General features: G+C 36.5%; 1 non-coding gene across 1 annotated transcript; it reads right to left on the bottom strand.

The window, feature by feature from the left end:
• Positions 1-12,747: 12,747 nt before the first annotated feature.
• On the bottom strand, positions 12,748-12,855 carry LOC128281430 (small nucleolar RNA R71). The gene has a single exon (XR_008271638.1). It is a non-coding gene; the product is annotated as a small nucleolar RNA R71 (small nucleolar RNA).
• Between the last annotated feature and the right edge of the window lie 2,898 nt (positions 12,856-15,753).

The raw sequence follows: 15,753 nt of genomic DNA, 5'->3' as shown, positions 1-15,753 counted from the left end.
TAAAACTTTTCCAGGCCTGGGATTCGAACATGCCACCTCTCAGATCTATAGCATGCTTCTCGCCATTGCCCCCAGGCGCTCTTGTGCCACATGCCATCCCTAACTATTTTTAAGATCGTAAAAATATTTGCTACCATTCAGATTCGACCCCCAATCTCTTGGACTTAAACCTTACTTCCTGCTTGCTACCAATGCCTTTTTGCCACTAGGCCAAGTGTTTCCTTGTGTCAGATTTTACCAGGACTTATTAATAATCCCTCCACCTAATGCTCAGGGTCCTTTAGAAAAAAAAATATGCAAAATTTTGCTAAAGCCCTGGATTGAACCCAGGACTTTTTCCACACTACCAACCCTTCCTAAATCACTTAACAATTAAACTAAACATGCAATTTAAACACATTAAAGTTATTTAAGTCACCTTCTAACTGATCACAAAACTCAAGGCCCATTACTTCTAGGCCCAAAATTCAGGGTGTTACAGTTGAAATGCACGAATCCAAAAGGCACAACCCCTAGATTAGGGAGCAAGTATTCGACCACAATATAACATAACCACATCTATCCCAGTTGAACCAAATAATTGAGAATAGGATTACCTTAGATCGAAATCAACACAGAGGTTCCAGAAGCTTTAGTACTTCTAATAAGCCCCTCAGGACACCTAGGACCCAACAAACCTAATATCATGTAGAGGGTTAAAGATTGCAATTCGAAATGAATAATTAGAACCACCACCACCAAAACTTGAACAAAGAGAGAGAGAAAGAAAGAAAAGTATAGTCAACTTGAATATGAGGAAAGATGGACAAAGGTTCAGCCAAATGAAGGGTTAAGATTGAGAGGAGGAAAAAGCAAGGTTCAGCTTAAAGAAAGAATGTAAAGAAATCGCAAGAGAAGAGAAAACAGGAAAATTCAGCACTTAGGAAAAATCGAGACTAGGTGTCACAACACCAAAACTCAAAATTGGCACAAAGAAAAGTACCCCAAAACGCTCTCAAAATGTTGAAATACACACAAAAGAGACCCCTATCCAAATTTGCACACACAAGCTTCCCCAATCTGCTACAACTCACCAAGTTTTGAATTCCTTGATTTCCTCCTCCTAATTCTCCTCCATATCACCCAAATACCAACCACATCCCCTGATTCTCTCCTCATTAACCAATTCAAACCTCATCCAACAGAGTTTCAGTCAAAACTCCACCTCTCTCACCACAAAGAAGTAAAATAAATATCCTTTTGCATTCCATGGGATTTGAACCCAAGCTCTCACAATAACCATGTCATGGCACCACCACTAGACCACAAGCTCACTTGTGACATAAATTTGCCACATTTATTTTTAAAGCCCATGTGCCAATATCCAGATTCTTTTATGAGCAAAATAAAAAATTATGCAAAAGCCAGAGCTTAAACCCAGGACTTCCTAAACACTCCCAAACACACCCAAATCACCTAGCCGTTAAAGTAAATGTGCAATTTATGCCCAATCATGAAAAATTACAGACCCTATATTTTTGGGGCGTTATACTTTGTGAGTGTGCAAGAGACCATTAGAAGTCGTTTTAACCTAATACTAGTCGCTAGGTTGCAATATGGAGCATGTGATGCTGCAACACACAAAGCAACATAGAAGAATTCCAAGACTACCTTCAATATCACAACACAGCCTGAGGATGTCATGACATACCCCTAAAGACACCTTGAAGCTGGGCATACTGCCCTCGATGTCACGACATAGGACCTGATGTGTCACAACATCATTTCTGCATGGGAAATAATTATGAGCCAAGGGCATATTGGTCTATACAATTAAACATTAAACACGAGGATTACAGCTGAACTAGGGTTGAGGATGACGACCACCTTAAAGTCTATAAATAGGGTCATTTAGCACATGGTACATATATTTTACACTTGGTATAATTTTCTCTTTAGATTTTCTTTTGCTTAGGTTTTATATTTTTGTTCTTGTTATTTACTATTGTAAAGAAGTTAGATTTTGGAATTACTATCAAACTCTATGAGGATTCTGCGCTTAATACAAACCAGGCCTCTTCTAAAATCTATTCTTGAATTTTTCATGCTCATTCTTTCATTCAAGTTTATATCATTTAGTAGATCCATGAGGAACTAATCCTCTTGTGAGGGATTAGCGAGTTGAGGTTTTTATATAGAGAACCTACCAAATAGTGTATACAAATGTAGCATTTTCTAGCAAGCTTTAAACATCCTAAAAATAAAGAATTTAAATGTTGAAATTCCAACATTAAATTACCCAATGGACAACATCAAAATGTTATTTTAGGACTGTATAATTGACACAAACTGGACAACATGTTAAGGTCATTTTGGAATAGCATAAATAGCACAAAATGGGCAACATTTTAATATTATTTGGGATAGTATAGTTATAACACTTTAACCACATTTAACAAACACAATTACACACTTTAATATCATAATTGAACAACCCAATTAACACATTAAACTCATTTAAGAAATATAACTTATCAATTGTGTTTGAACACATTATAGCATAATTGAGCAAACATAACTGGAAATCATTAAGTCAAATAGCAATAACTTTATTCAACACTAACAAATAGTTCAAAATCAAAATTACCAATTAAATGTGAACTTGAATGAAGGTGCTCTATAATTGAGAGTTGCGTGCTAATTAGACAGGGATTTAGGTAGGAAATTGGAGTTAAAACCTCAAAACTTACAATTTAGACGATTTTAATGCAACATTTACAAGCTGATACCACAAGCATCTGATTGCAGTTTTCATCAACTAAATTAAGCATTTGATTACCAATTCTTCTTCTTCTTCTTAACTTCTCACAATAGTTGTTAAAAGAGAATAACATATTCTTAAACCACAAAAATTTGGTTTAATAACATGTATAACTGAACCTTACCAGCATATAGAAATCATAATTATTTAAACCATGAAAACTAAATAGTTACCACTTGAAAGACTTATCAAAATTTACCCTCAAAACCATCCTAAACTCATGAAATTTCTTCTCTTTCTTGCTGCCACTTCCCTATCATTAACAGTATACCAAAGTGCTATTTACACAAAAGTCCTTAACTTGCTTTAAAGACTAAGCCAGGTTCAGCGTATTATGCATATAAGGCTGACTCTCACTTAATTGCCATAGGATCAGCTAAACCAAAAGCTATGATACTAATTCATTTATAACACCCTCTACCTGACCTGAACCATAGATCTAGATATCGGATGTTACAACACACATAATGTAATAACCTGTTTTTCGATGGTGTTAGAAATAGTGGTTTCGGGGCCACAAATTTAACAAGTAAGCCCGTAAATAGTATTATTTAATATTTATGAGTCAATTATAGTATTAAAATAAATTTTGAATTGGAAAATATGTTATTTGAATGAATAATTAAGTTCAAGTGGTAAGACCCTAAGGTCAAGTGTTTTAGAAAATGAGGTATCGAGACCTCATTTCTATAAACCGAGCCATAAATATTTTAATAAATATTTACAGAGTATTATTAAGGTTGTATAAAAGTTTCGTTAAGAAATTTTAATGTTTAGATAGCTAATTAATTAAAAAGGACTAAATTGTAAAGGATGTAAAATTTGATTACTATTAGATTTGAATGATTAAATGGCCTAATTAGTAATTTGGGAGGACCAATAAGAAAATTAGTCCTTATTTTAGATAGTGGATGGTAATAGAGCTAATTTTAAAGGAAAAAATTGAAAGAAATTAGTATTAATGGCAAATTTGTAAATAAAAAGAAATTAATTAATCAAATTAGATAAAACAAGTCTTCTTCTTCATTTTGTTTTCTTCGTAACCAAAACCACCATGGAAACATAGCTTGGGAGGTTTCGCCGATATTTTCTCTTGCATGTAAGTTCATTTCGAGTCCGTTTCTTGTAATTTTTATGTTTTTGATATTGTTGCAACTAGGTCAAGCTAGCTCGTACCTTCGTTTTTGAATTTGTTAAAAATTTTAGAAGTTTCCATTGATGTCTGTTAAGTTTTTTTATGAATACCATGTATTTGAAGCTTTGATTGTATTGTTTGATGATTTTATAAAGTGATTTTTGTTAAATTTTGATTTTAGGAATAAATTGAGAAAAATGTCTACATTTTAGGGCTTGATAGTAAATTTGATGTTCATTAGGGACTATATAAGGGCCTAGTATATTTGGCTAAACCTTTGATTTGAGAAAAGTGGTTAATTTGATGATTTTTGAGTTAAGGGACTAAATTACAAAAAATGTAAAACTTTGGGGTAATTGTATAAATTTGAAAAATAAAAAGATATTAATTTTAAAATGGATTGGAATGTAAAATGTAAGCTGATAATTGAGAAATTTTATATTTTAGATCAAGATCCTGTAGATATTCGTGGAAAAGGAAAAATTTTAGAATAGTCCTTAAACTTCTACAACTACTACAATTCAGTCCATGTAAGTTCGAACGGTTTAAAATTTTAAATTATCCTAAGTATGCAAACTATATGAATGAGATAGATTTTAGCGAAATTAAACACAATTTGCAGCAATTATAACATAAATAAACTAGGACAATTACTTTAATTAAACTCAATTTACTATCAACATGCTTAATAACATTTGGAAAAACATTCCATGACAACTCGATCTTTCATGAATTTGGAAACCATATTAGGTCCTTTCGGAATCCTTTACTTAGTAAATACACATTTTACTGATCCTTATTTACTAAGGGTTTCTTAGTATTCGTGTGAGGTTATAGGGGCGTGTTAGGTTTGAAACAGTTTAATCACACAAATCTAAAAATTATGCAGATAATAGAGCTTGGTTAGAGTTGTTATGAAACATGCAATTTAATCGGGTTAAGATCTAAATTGAGCATGCACATTTCAATTATGCGTCTACTAGCCATCATTTGGTTAGGATCGCTTAGCTAATTTAGGAGTATTTCAATCACGTATGAATGAAATACAAACTTGATTTTAATTGAAAGCATGATCAATTTAGGCACAAACATTTCAAGCATGAATCAAAGAAATAGTATTTAATCAAAGAAATCATCCTAGTATTTAATCAAGTAAAAAGGTGATAATTTACATAGGAAAAATCCTATATATTTTTCAGTTTACAACTATGCAAATAAAATGAGTAAGAAAAGGAATGGAATGGTAAGTGACTTAATGGAAAGGTTTATAATTATAAGAAAAGGTTGATGCTTATGTAATGTATTCTATGAAATCTAATTATGTTATAATTGAGCTATATGATTGTCAATGAATCTACTAACATGTGAGTTTGATAATGATTGAATAGGTTTATATTAAACTTATGGTATTGGAAACGATAAGTAAGCAAATGGAGTGAAACATGATCGCATGGTAACAATGATGAATTAAATGTTATGTTTATATTTATGTGATTGATTTCATATGTATCATGAACAAGTATGCTAACTTGAGAGTTTGATAGTGTTATATAGGCTTTATTAATCTTATAACATTGGTAAAGGTTTATGTAAATTTGTAAAGCTCATTATTGAAATGGAATATTATGTTTAAAGTTTATACGAGCTTACTAAGCATTCATTGCTTACGAAATTATTTTCCTTTACTTTATAGACTATTAGAAGCTCAATCGATTTGAAGTTTATTAAAGATCTATCACACTATCCATTGGACAATTCAGTAGTTGTTGAGTATTTCAGATAAAGTTTATAATGGCATGTATAGGATGATTTGTAATGGTACTATAGTGCGTGTGTTAATGATGTTTTGGTATGTGTAAGCTTTGGAAAGCCATACTGGTTTGGTACACCTTGATACATTACCAGGTTATGTGATGTTGATTACTTTAATGTGCTTGTTGATATGACTCACTTGGCATGTTGATGATAGTTTGAAAATGGTTACTTCTAACATGTTTTAGTTCATATTTGAACTAGGCTATTAAATTTCAAAATGGTTTGAAAGTGATTTGGTATGTATACGTTATGTAAGTTAACTATGTTGGTACTTTTGATATTTTGCTAGTTTGTGTCATTGTGACTATGTCGTGTTGTGTATTTTGAATAGTTCAAATGGCATGTTCTGTGATAGAAGTGTTAATGGTCATAATTGTAGCAAGTTTGATTAAAAGTTGAATTTTGTTTGATGATGAAAATGTGAATAAATATGAATGTGTAAGTAAGCTTTGATGTTGCTTGTGAGGTACCTTGAAATGGCATATTGGTTGTTTGTTTTTAGGCTATTGAATTGGTCATTATATGCATGTTTAGGTAAGGTTTTTATGTCTTGATTATGTGCACAAAATGCCTTTAGTTGTATGCATGGTTTGGTGTTGGAATGGCTTGATTTTGGGAAAATTCATATCCATATGGCTTGAGACACGGGAGTGTGACTTAGCCGTGTGTGACACACGGCCTGGCGTCTAACGCCTTAAATTCCTGAATCCCTGATAAAATTATTTTTGTGTGTTTGTGACGTGAAATTATGTTTGGCTTAGTGAATATGTGCTCTGGGAGTGTCTGGGAAGTGATGGGTTCAAGCCTTGGCTTTCAAAAAAATTTTTCTTTTAAGGATTAAATCCCTATCTTAGGTCAGTAGGGTTATAAGTAAGAGTTGTTAAAAACCTAACAGAATGGACCTACTGGTCTGGTGGATAGTGGCGTATGGAGTGTAATGCCCCAAAATATTAGGTATTTATGTTTGTATGTTGTGTGCATAAATGTATGCTTGTTTCAATGGTTGAGTGTTCTGAGGAGTGTTGGAGAAGCTCGGAGTTCAAGCTGTGGCTTGTACAAAATTTTGGTTTTTCTTGAATAAACCCCGGCCTCTTGGCAATAGGGTTCTTAAATAAATATTGGTAAGCATGTCAATAAAACGCCTACTGATCTAGGGGATAAAGGCGTGTGGAGTGTTTTAGGGGGTTTGGGGTTCGAGGCTTTGTAACGCAATAGGAGCATTTTATTTTGCTGTTAATGCTGGGGAAATCTTGTTGTTTGACTCAAATTGAATACTTGAGGATTGAGGGAAGTTGAGGCTGAATTCTAGGTGCTTGTTGGAGAGAATTTTAGCTAGTTGGGATTTGGATAAATTGGTTGTGGTTGAGAAATCTGAGGAGTGATATGGGGAGAGAAGTTATGAGGGTTTGAAGGGAGTGAGGAGAGTGTACAGAAGTGAAACTCTTACACTTGGCAAAATTCAGCTTTGGCAGTCATTGTACGTGTGTTCGTTTTGTTTTACGATTCTTTTCCCTTTATGCCAAATTCTGTCATAGGTGTTGAATTGTTTTCCTTTCATCGGGTTGTTCTTTTGATATTACATTTCTTGGAGCCGATTGTAGCATAGAGCCTTCGGGGTTTGACAAGTTTCTTTCCTCGATTTCTTTTCTTGACCGAACTTCTCCACCCTCTCCCTCTCTCTTTTGTTTTGCTTAACCAAATACCCTTTTTGGTCTCTTCTCATCTTTTCTTCCTTCTCTCAACTGCGTTTTCCCTCATTGTGCTTTGGCCGAATATCACTTGCCTTCTCTCTCTCTACTCATTCGGTTTTCATTGCTAGTTGATTGCACTTTTTCTTTTTTGGAGCCGAATCTCTCTACACTTGTGTAAGGTAACTGATTTTGTTGTTTAGGTTGTTGAATCCATGGCTTAGTTAGGGTTCACGACTATTCTTTCCCCTCTTTCTCTCTTTGTCGAAATAAGCTCCCTCCCTAACACTATCTTTTATCCACCGTTTCTGATAGGGGTGTGACTGTTCTTCGTGGGACTCAATCCTAAAGTGTGCCTTTGCAGGCCAGATACCTATAAGTGGTGGTAAGTTTTCGTTCATTTGGTTCTAATCATTTTCATTAACGGTCTTAGATAACAAGGTGGTAATGCTATATAGATTTTGTCAAGTTTTGGAAGGCAGCTTCGGTTAGTGGTTTAAGAGAAAAACCGTTTTCTATTCATGGTAGGCAACCATTACCATTTTGAGAATTAGGTGCTATGTGAGGATGTTAACTTTATCGATTAAAAGACTAGCGTGGGGTTATGATTGAATCTAGGTTTGGCGTCATAGAGATCTGCTAACTTTTTAACAAACAAGTGTGTAATCACACTGCAAAGTTGTTAATAGGCAAAAGCTAGAAAGCATGTTCATATACGCTACACGAGTGTGCGTTCGCTCATATGGTGATTCAAATGCATAAACACGTGGCTCATGGGTTTAGGCTATTTTGGGCCGAAATGGGCCGTTTGGGCCCACGAGCTCGGGAAACCACACTGTTGTGTGAAGATAATTGGGCTAGCCGTGTAGTTTACACGGCCAAGGCTATTATTTGGGCTTATTGGGCCACACGAGCGTATGGGCCCACATGGGTCGTATTATGAACTTTGAGCCCATTTTCACTATTTGACTGTTAAGGTCGCATGGGTCGCCTAAGACGACTGTGGGCCTACTGATGGGTCGGTAAGTACACTTAGACCCCTATTCTAATGAAATGACTATTATACCTCTAGAGGTAAAATGACTGATATACTCCTATGCTATATTTGACTGTATTCGAGCATGAGATTTTGCATACACGTATATATTATGACATGACATGTTGTATGGGGGTGGGTTGATATATTTGGAAGAAGTGTACTATACTGGCAGCTTCGTTGCATACACTATTTAGTGCCACAACCGGTGCTATATTCTAGAGTGTAGGGATGGGTGGGTCTATTTTATCCCCACATGGAGTGTAGGGTTGGACAGAGTGGAGTGTAGAGGATGGATGGGTAGGATTTTTGTTTGCATTTCTGATACTGTACTGAATTGGGCTAAGGCCTACATTGATACTGTTACCGTAATGGGCTAAAGCCCACACTGATATTGCTACTGATAAGGGCTTAGGCCCAAACTGTTTACACTGCATGATTTACTATTTGATAAATAGGGATTACACACTAAGTTTTCATAAACTCACTCTTCTACATATCTGTGCAGGTAATCCTTAGGCGAGTCGGTGCTGCGTGGGACTCGGATATGGGCACACCACTGTTTATTGTTTTTTTTGTTTTTGATTTCTAGCAAAGGTAGTTTTATTTGGGTAAATTTTATGTAATAAGGCCATTTTAAGTTTTTATTTTTATTTAGGGATTTATTTAAATTGACTTAAATCTGTTAGCAGTAGGACTCGGGCTTTCAAACGGTAAATGATTTTCAACTACCATACTACGTAACTTGTTTTAAATGCTTCTGCAACGAACAATGATTTTAAGTGTAATACTGATTTTGTGTGAAACATGTTTTGCTAGACAAACCTGTAACTTAACAAATGAATAAATTAAGTTAGCATCTCATAAAGATCACAAATGAGGTTTTACACACAAATGGGCTTTTCTAATAGAACTACGCTTTTTGAAAATCACTCCAATGTGACATTACAAAACTCGGTTGTGGATTTGGGTTTTTCTAACGACGTAAATTTTCAAAGGAACTGTTTCAAATAGTAGAAAAGAATTTTTGAAGTGATTCTCCTGAATATGTGGTCTACCGAGTCTCCGGCGGCTATCTTGTAAGTTCTCTAAAACTATTATTTAATTGAAATACTTAGATTACCATAGAGAATAGACTGTACTGAAACTTTTATTAGGGTAACTTAAAACTATAGTAAGACTGCAAACTGCGAAAACAAAAACTTTGAATTTATGTACTATTTCTCATAAAATATTCGTTAATAAACACTGGAACTGTAAAACTGATGCATAAAACTGTTAATACAGATAATTCACAAATCGATAATGAGCACCAGAGGTACTCGTGGAAGGGGTACAAGAGGTCGTGACGGAGGCCGTGGAGGTGCTCGGGCTGGGTCTTCGGATTGAGCCATATGCCTAACATTGAGGCAAGAGAGACACCAGTTTCACCTATGACTGAGACTGGGTCACACGATCGGGTGGTTGGGGACGACGTATTATCCCAAGCTAGGGTACAAATTCTAAAAAGGGTCGTTAGACCCAATACCGGTGATCTTGTGGTAAGGCGTCGAATGTAATCGACTCGTGTAATAGGGTTAAGATCTTTAGGGGTATCGCTGGAGTTGCCCCTAATGTGGCTGAATATTAGATGACCTCGACTGCACCCTAGAGCAGAAACTAAAAGGTCCAGCGTCGTTGTTGAGAGATAAAGCCTATCAGTGGTGGCTTACTATGAAAGAGGGTACTCAGCCCGATCGATTGACTTAGGAGATTTTCAAGAATGCATTCCAAGGGAAATATGTGGACGTTAGCTATGTGGATACCCACAGGAGGGAGTTTCTGAATCTGACCTAGGGGGATAAGTCTATGGCTGAATATGAGGCAAAATTTTTGCGATTAAGCTGCTATGCTCGAGCCATGGTGGTAACTGAGTATGAGCGCTTCGTGCATCTTGAGGACATCCTCGGAGATGATTTACGAGTTCTGATGGCTCCACAGAGGGAGTGAGATTTTGCTGTGTTAGTAGAAAAGGAGAAGATCGCAGAGGATGTGAAACGCGTTGAACGCCAGAATCACGAATCAGATAGGGGAAGCAACAAGAGGGTTTGGGAGCCCTCAAGTTGAACTTTGAGGCCTAAGAAAAACGCAGAGTTGATGGGCTAGTCAGAGTTGGGCCCCCTGTTGCTACTTTTAGGTCACAGCCATGTACTATTTATGGGAAATGCTATCAGGGCGAGTGCTGGTGATAAATCGTAATTTATACATATTTCTATCCCATGCTTAGCACACTTTATGGATGATTTTTCCTTAAAATTGGTGATTTCAATGCTCCTAATGCCTTAATTTCATGTTTTATACTTAGGTGAGCATAGGAGAGTGAAAGGAACGAGAAACGGGCCAAAAATAGAGAAAATGGGCCAACGTACGAAATCAACACTGCCTGGACTTCCTCACACGGGCAGACCACACGACTCTGTCTCTTTGGCAAGGTCAAAGCACGATTTAAACAGGTAGATCACACACCCGTGCCCATTTAACAGCCTTGACCACGGCCTTAAGCAATCGCAAACGGGCGTGACCCTGCTGAGCCCAAATTTAGTCCAATTCGGAAAAGGCCAATTTTGAGGGCTCTTAGGCATTCCAAAGCCTATTTAAACACCTGAGGAGGAACTTAGATGGGGAGATGCACTGGAGGAAGCAAGGAATTGCTCAAGGAAAGCCGATCGATCTATCTCAAAAGTTGGATTCACCATCAAGACTGAAGATCTCCCTTCAAATTCCCTTAAGAGTTTTGGGTTTTCTTATGTTTTGTTATTTTTATTCTTTTGAGATGTTTTCTTTCATTAGTATGAACTAAAACCCCTAAATACCTAAGGGGAATGAAACCTAAGAAGGATCTTGTTATTATTATATGAATTGTATGATAAATATTTGACTTGTTCTTAATTATGTGTTCTTAATTCTTGTTTTTATATTCTAGGATATTGATTCAAGTTAAGCTCTTATTTAGAGGAGGAATAGACCCTGTCTAACAGTAAATTTGTCATAATTAAGCGGAGTTGGTTGTCCGCCTAGAGATAGGGTGACAAGATTTTTTTGGATTAGGGTGAAACCTACTAAGGGGATCCATAGATCGAGTTAATGCAACCCTAGGGCGTTAATTAGAAAGAGATTTCAATTATTTAAACTAGGGTTAGACGTTATTAGTCTCGAGAGAGATAATAATATAACTTAGGGATCTCTACGGAATAAGTTGAATGAATAAATCGTCTGAGTTAGAGTCAAATAACAAGTGAAGTCTAGGTTGATTTTTCCTTAGGTATTGTCTTAATCAATCGAATTTTCTAAAAAGTATTTTCCCCAAATTTCTTTTCTGTGATTTCTTAGTTTAATTAATTAGTTAGATAAACAAAACCCTTTTATTTTTTAGGCTAGATAATGAAAAGAAAGTTGATACTAGTACTTTTAGTTACTTTGGGTTCGATAATCTGGTCTTGCTAAAGCTATACTACTATTCGATAGGTACACTTGCCTTCATCGTGATAATAGTTAGTTTCAAGAATGATTCATTATAAATATTTAAAACCTGTCACGAATATCACGTACCAAGTTTTTGGCACCGTTGCCGGGGAACTAAGATATTAGGAACACTCGATTTTTATTGCTCTAGCCATTTACTTTTACTTTATTTCTAATTTTTATTACTAATTCTTCTTTTTCCTTTTTTCTATCACGTTCTTGTAGTTTATGACTAGAAGAAACCCGTCAGGACCATTACTTTTTGATAGTGATATCGATCGCACAGTTCACAGAAACCAAAGAGAAATAAGGCGAAGCTTAAGATACACAGAGAACGAGCAAGAGGACGATAATCAAACCACAACCAAGGAGATGGCTGAAAATCAGGAAAACCTAATACTTGCTGCGATTATTGTTAATCCAGTAAATCAGAATCCTGCTCAGGAACTGAATCGAGCATTGTTAAACCCGCTGTAGCTGCAAATACTTATGAACTGAAACCTAACACAATTCAAATGATACAGCAATTTGTTCAGTTTGATGGTTTGCAGGACGAAGATCCCAACGTGCACTTAGCAAACATTTTAGAACTATGTGATACATTTAAAATTAATGGCGTTTCTGATGACGCCATTCTCCTTCGGTTATTCCCTTTTTCTTTGAGAAACAAAGCTAAACAGTGGTTGAATTTGTTACCATGGGGGTCAATCAGTACTTGGGAACAAATGACTGAAAAGTTTTTACTAAAATATTTTCTACCAGCTAAAACGGAGAAATTATGTAATGATATCTCTTCTTTTGTGCAGATGGATTTAGAAACACTCTACGATGTATGGGAGAGATATAAAGACCTTTTGCGAAGATGCCCTCACCATGGGTTACCACTTTGGCTACAGGTTCAAACTTTTCATAATGGCTTGAATCGTTCGACTTGACAATAGTTGACATAGCTGCTGGTGGAACCATCAATAATAAAACACCTGAAGATGCCTATGAATTTATAAAGGAGATGTCACTGAATAACTATCAGTGGCAAGTCATGAGGACAAAGCCAACGAAAACAGCCGGTGTTTATAACGTCGATTTGGTCAACATGCTCTCTAATCATGTAGAACTCTTGCATAAGAAAATTGATGGTTTTCTTAGTTCTTCACAGGTTCACCCAGTAATGCAGTGTGAATCAAATGGAGGTGGATCGAGCAATTCAGAATACCCACCTTATGGCCACAACATGGAGAACGAGCAGTTAAATTACATGGGTAATAATCCTCGATCTCAAAAAAATCCTTATAGCAATACTTACAATGCAGGTTCGAGGAATCACACAAATTTTTCATGGGGAGGCCAAGGAAATCAGAAACCACCACCCCCTCTAGGCTTTCAGCAACCACCATACGCACCTTGAGGAAATGCTAACCAAATTTATCTCAGTGTCCAAGACTCATTTTTAGAATAACTGGACGGCACTCAAAAATTAACAAGCATCAATCCAAGGGCTCGAAACTCAGATTGGATAGCTTGCCAAGTTGATTTCCGAATGACCACAAGGTAGCCTGCCAAGCAACACTGAATTTAACCCAAGGGAGCAACTCAACGCAATTTCCATTCAAGGTGAGGAAGGGTTAGTTGCAAAACCAAGGCCAGAACCGGTGGTAAGCGAAGTAAGAATGAGGTAAACCAAAACGAACAAAAAGCGGTAAGTATAGAATATAAACCTCGTGTACCATGCCCTAATGCGACAAGGAAAGACCACTCGATGAACAATTTGGTAAATTCCTTAAACTTTTAAAGAAACTACATATTAACCTACCGTTTATTGAAGCACTTTCACAGATGCCGAACGCAGTCAAAATTTTAAAGAAGCTTCTAGAAAATAAACAAAAGTTAGATGAAAGGTCGCATGTGGAGCTGAACGCGGTTTGCTCAGCCATTCTTCAGAATAAGCTACCCAACAAACTAAAAGATCCAGGGAGTTTTATGATTCCTTGTTTAATTGGTAGTTTAGATGTTAATAAAGCGTTGGCTGATCTAGGGGCTAGTATCAATATTATGCCTTACAAATTGTTTAAGAAACTAGGTTTAGAGAAACTCAAACAAACTACGATGAGCATTCAATTAGCAGATAAAACTGTCAGATTTCCTAAGGGTATCATTGAAGACGTACTCGTTAAAATTGACAAATTTATATTCCCAGTTGATTTTGTTGTTTTAGACATAGAAGAGGACAGTAATGTTCCTTTAATTTTGGGAAGACCCCTTTTAGCAACTACTAGAACAATTATTGACGTTGGCACAGGTGAACTCACACTTCGTGTAGGAGACGAATCAATCACCCTTAAAACTCGCAATCCGAACAACACATTGAAAATTGAAGGTGATTGTACAAATTGTTCTACTAAGACTGATCATACAGTGCAACCTATTTTGTAGGAAATAAGTTCGAAAGACACACATCAGCAATGTTCAATCCACAACAAAGAATCTACACATGAAGAACGAATGTTACAAATCGAGGAGTTAGATGAATGGCTGACATTTAAACCTAGAAAACACGATAAACCAAAACATGCCAGAACGAGCTTAATGCCTCACCAAATCAACATAAGGTTGGAGATAAAGTTTCATTAGATGTCGCAGATCCTCACATTGACATTGCCCAACCGAATGAAGAAATTCCTTTTATGGTACTTAGTATTTTCCCATTTGGTACAGTCGAGGTAAGTCATCCAAAATTTGACACCTTTAAAGTAAACAATACCCGCCTAAAACCTTATTTTGATGGGATTCATAGCAGGAATGAGGAGTATAAACTCCTTGAACCACCATGGCCATTCACCAGAGAGGTAAGTTGAGCTTAGACTATAAATAAGCGCTTCTCGGGAGGTAACCCGAGCACTAATAATAATTTCTTTAATTTTTAGTTTTAACATCTAACATACTAACTGACTCATGGAACGCAGGCTTTCTAAGCACATAAGGCCAGGCACACAGGCGTACCTTAGGTTGTGTGAAAACAGGGCGAAATTTTCCCCAACACGGGATGCGATAAGTAGCCACGGCCGTGCGTTAGGACCGTGGGCAAATCTGCCAAAACAACATGGGCATGAGACACGCCCATGTCATAGAATCGTGGTTGAACCTGAGAAAATAGCACGGGCATTTGCCACGCTCGTGTCTAAAACCCGTGGTCGAACCTGTCAGATTAACACAGGCGTGGGCCTACATACACAGGCGTGGGAGAAGTGAATGAAGGCAGACACGGCCGTGCGACACAGCTGTGTGTACCCACACGCCCAAGGAACACGGGTGTGGGCCAAATGTCAAACGCGCCCAAATTCAAAAATGGCGAATCACACGGGCAAAAAATTGGGGAACATGGGCGTGCCTTACGGCTGTGTGCCCCAATTTCTCTAAAAATACCTATTATTTATTTTATTTTATTTTTATCTCTATATTTTGAAATTATTTTTTTATTTCCTTTTAATACTATTTTATCCTTAATTTTTGCAATTTTTATTCTTTGGCTATTTCACCACGAGTAATTATACTTCAGTATACCTCTTAAAGAGTTCCTGATTTTATCACAGTTAGAAAGAGTTCCAAAACTCATCTTTTCATAGGAACTGAAAACTCCCTCGGGAAAGGTTCTCCACGACTGCTATGTCCTGATCGACCACGACCATAGCTACCACTAGATATAATATTCTTTTGGTGCAGAACTTGTGGACTAATGAACCTCTACCACCACCAGAGTATCCTCCTCCACTCTCACTCCGAT

The sequence above is a fragment of the Gossypium arboreum genome, chromosome 1 (genome assembly GCF_025698485.1).
Source record: "Gossypium arboreum isolate Shixiya-1 chromosome 1, ASM2569848v2, whole genome shotgun sequence".
Classification (NCBI taxonomy): domain Eukaryota; kingdom Viridiplantae; phylum Streptophyta; class Magnoliopsida; order Malvales; family Malvaceae; genus Gossypium; species Gossypium arboreum.
The sequence above is the reverse complement of the archived record's forward strand: the minus strand, read 5'-3'. Positions and strand labels throughout refer to the sequence as shown.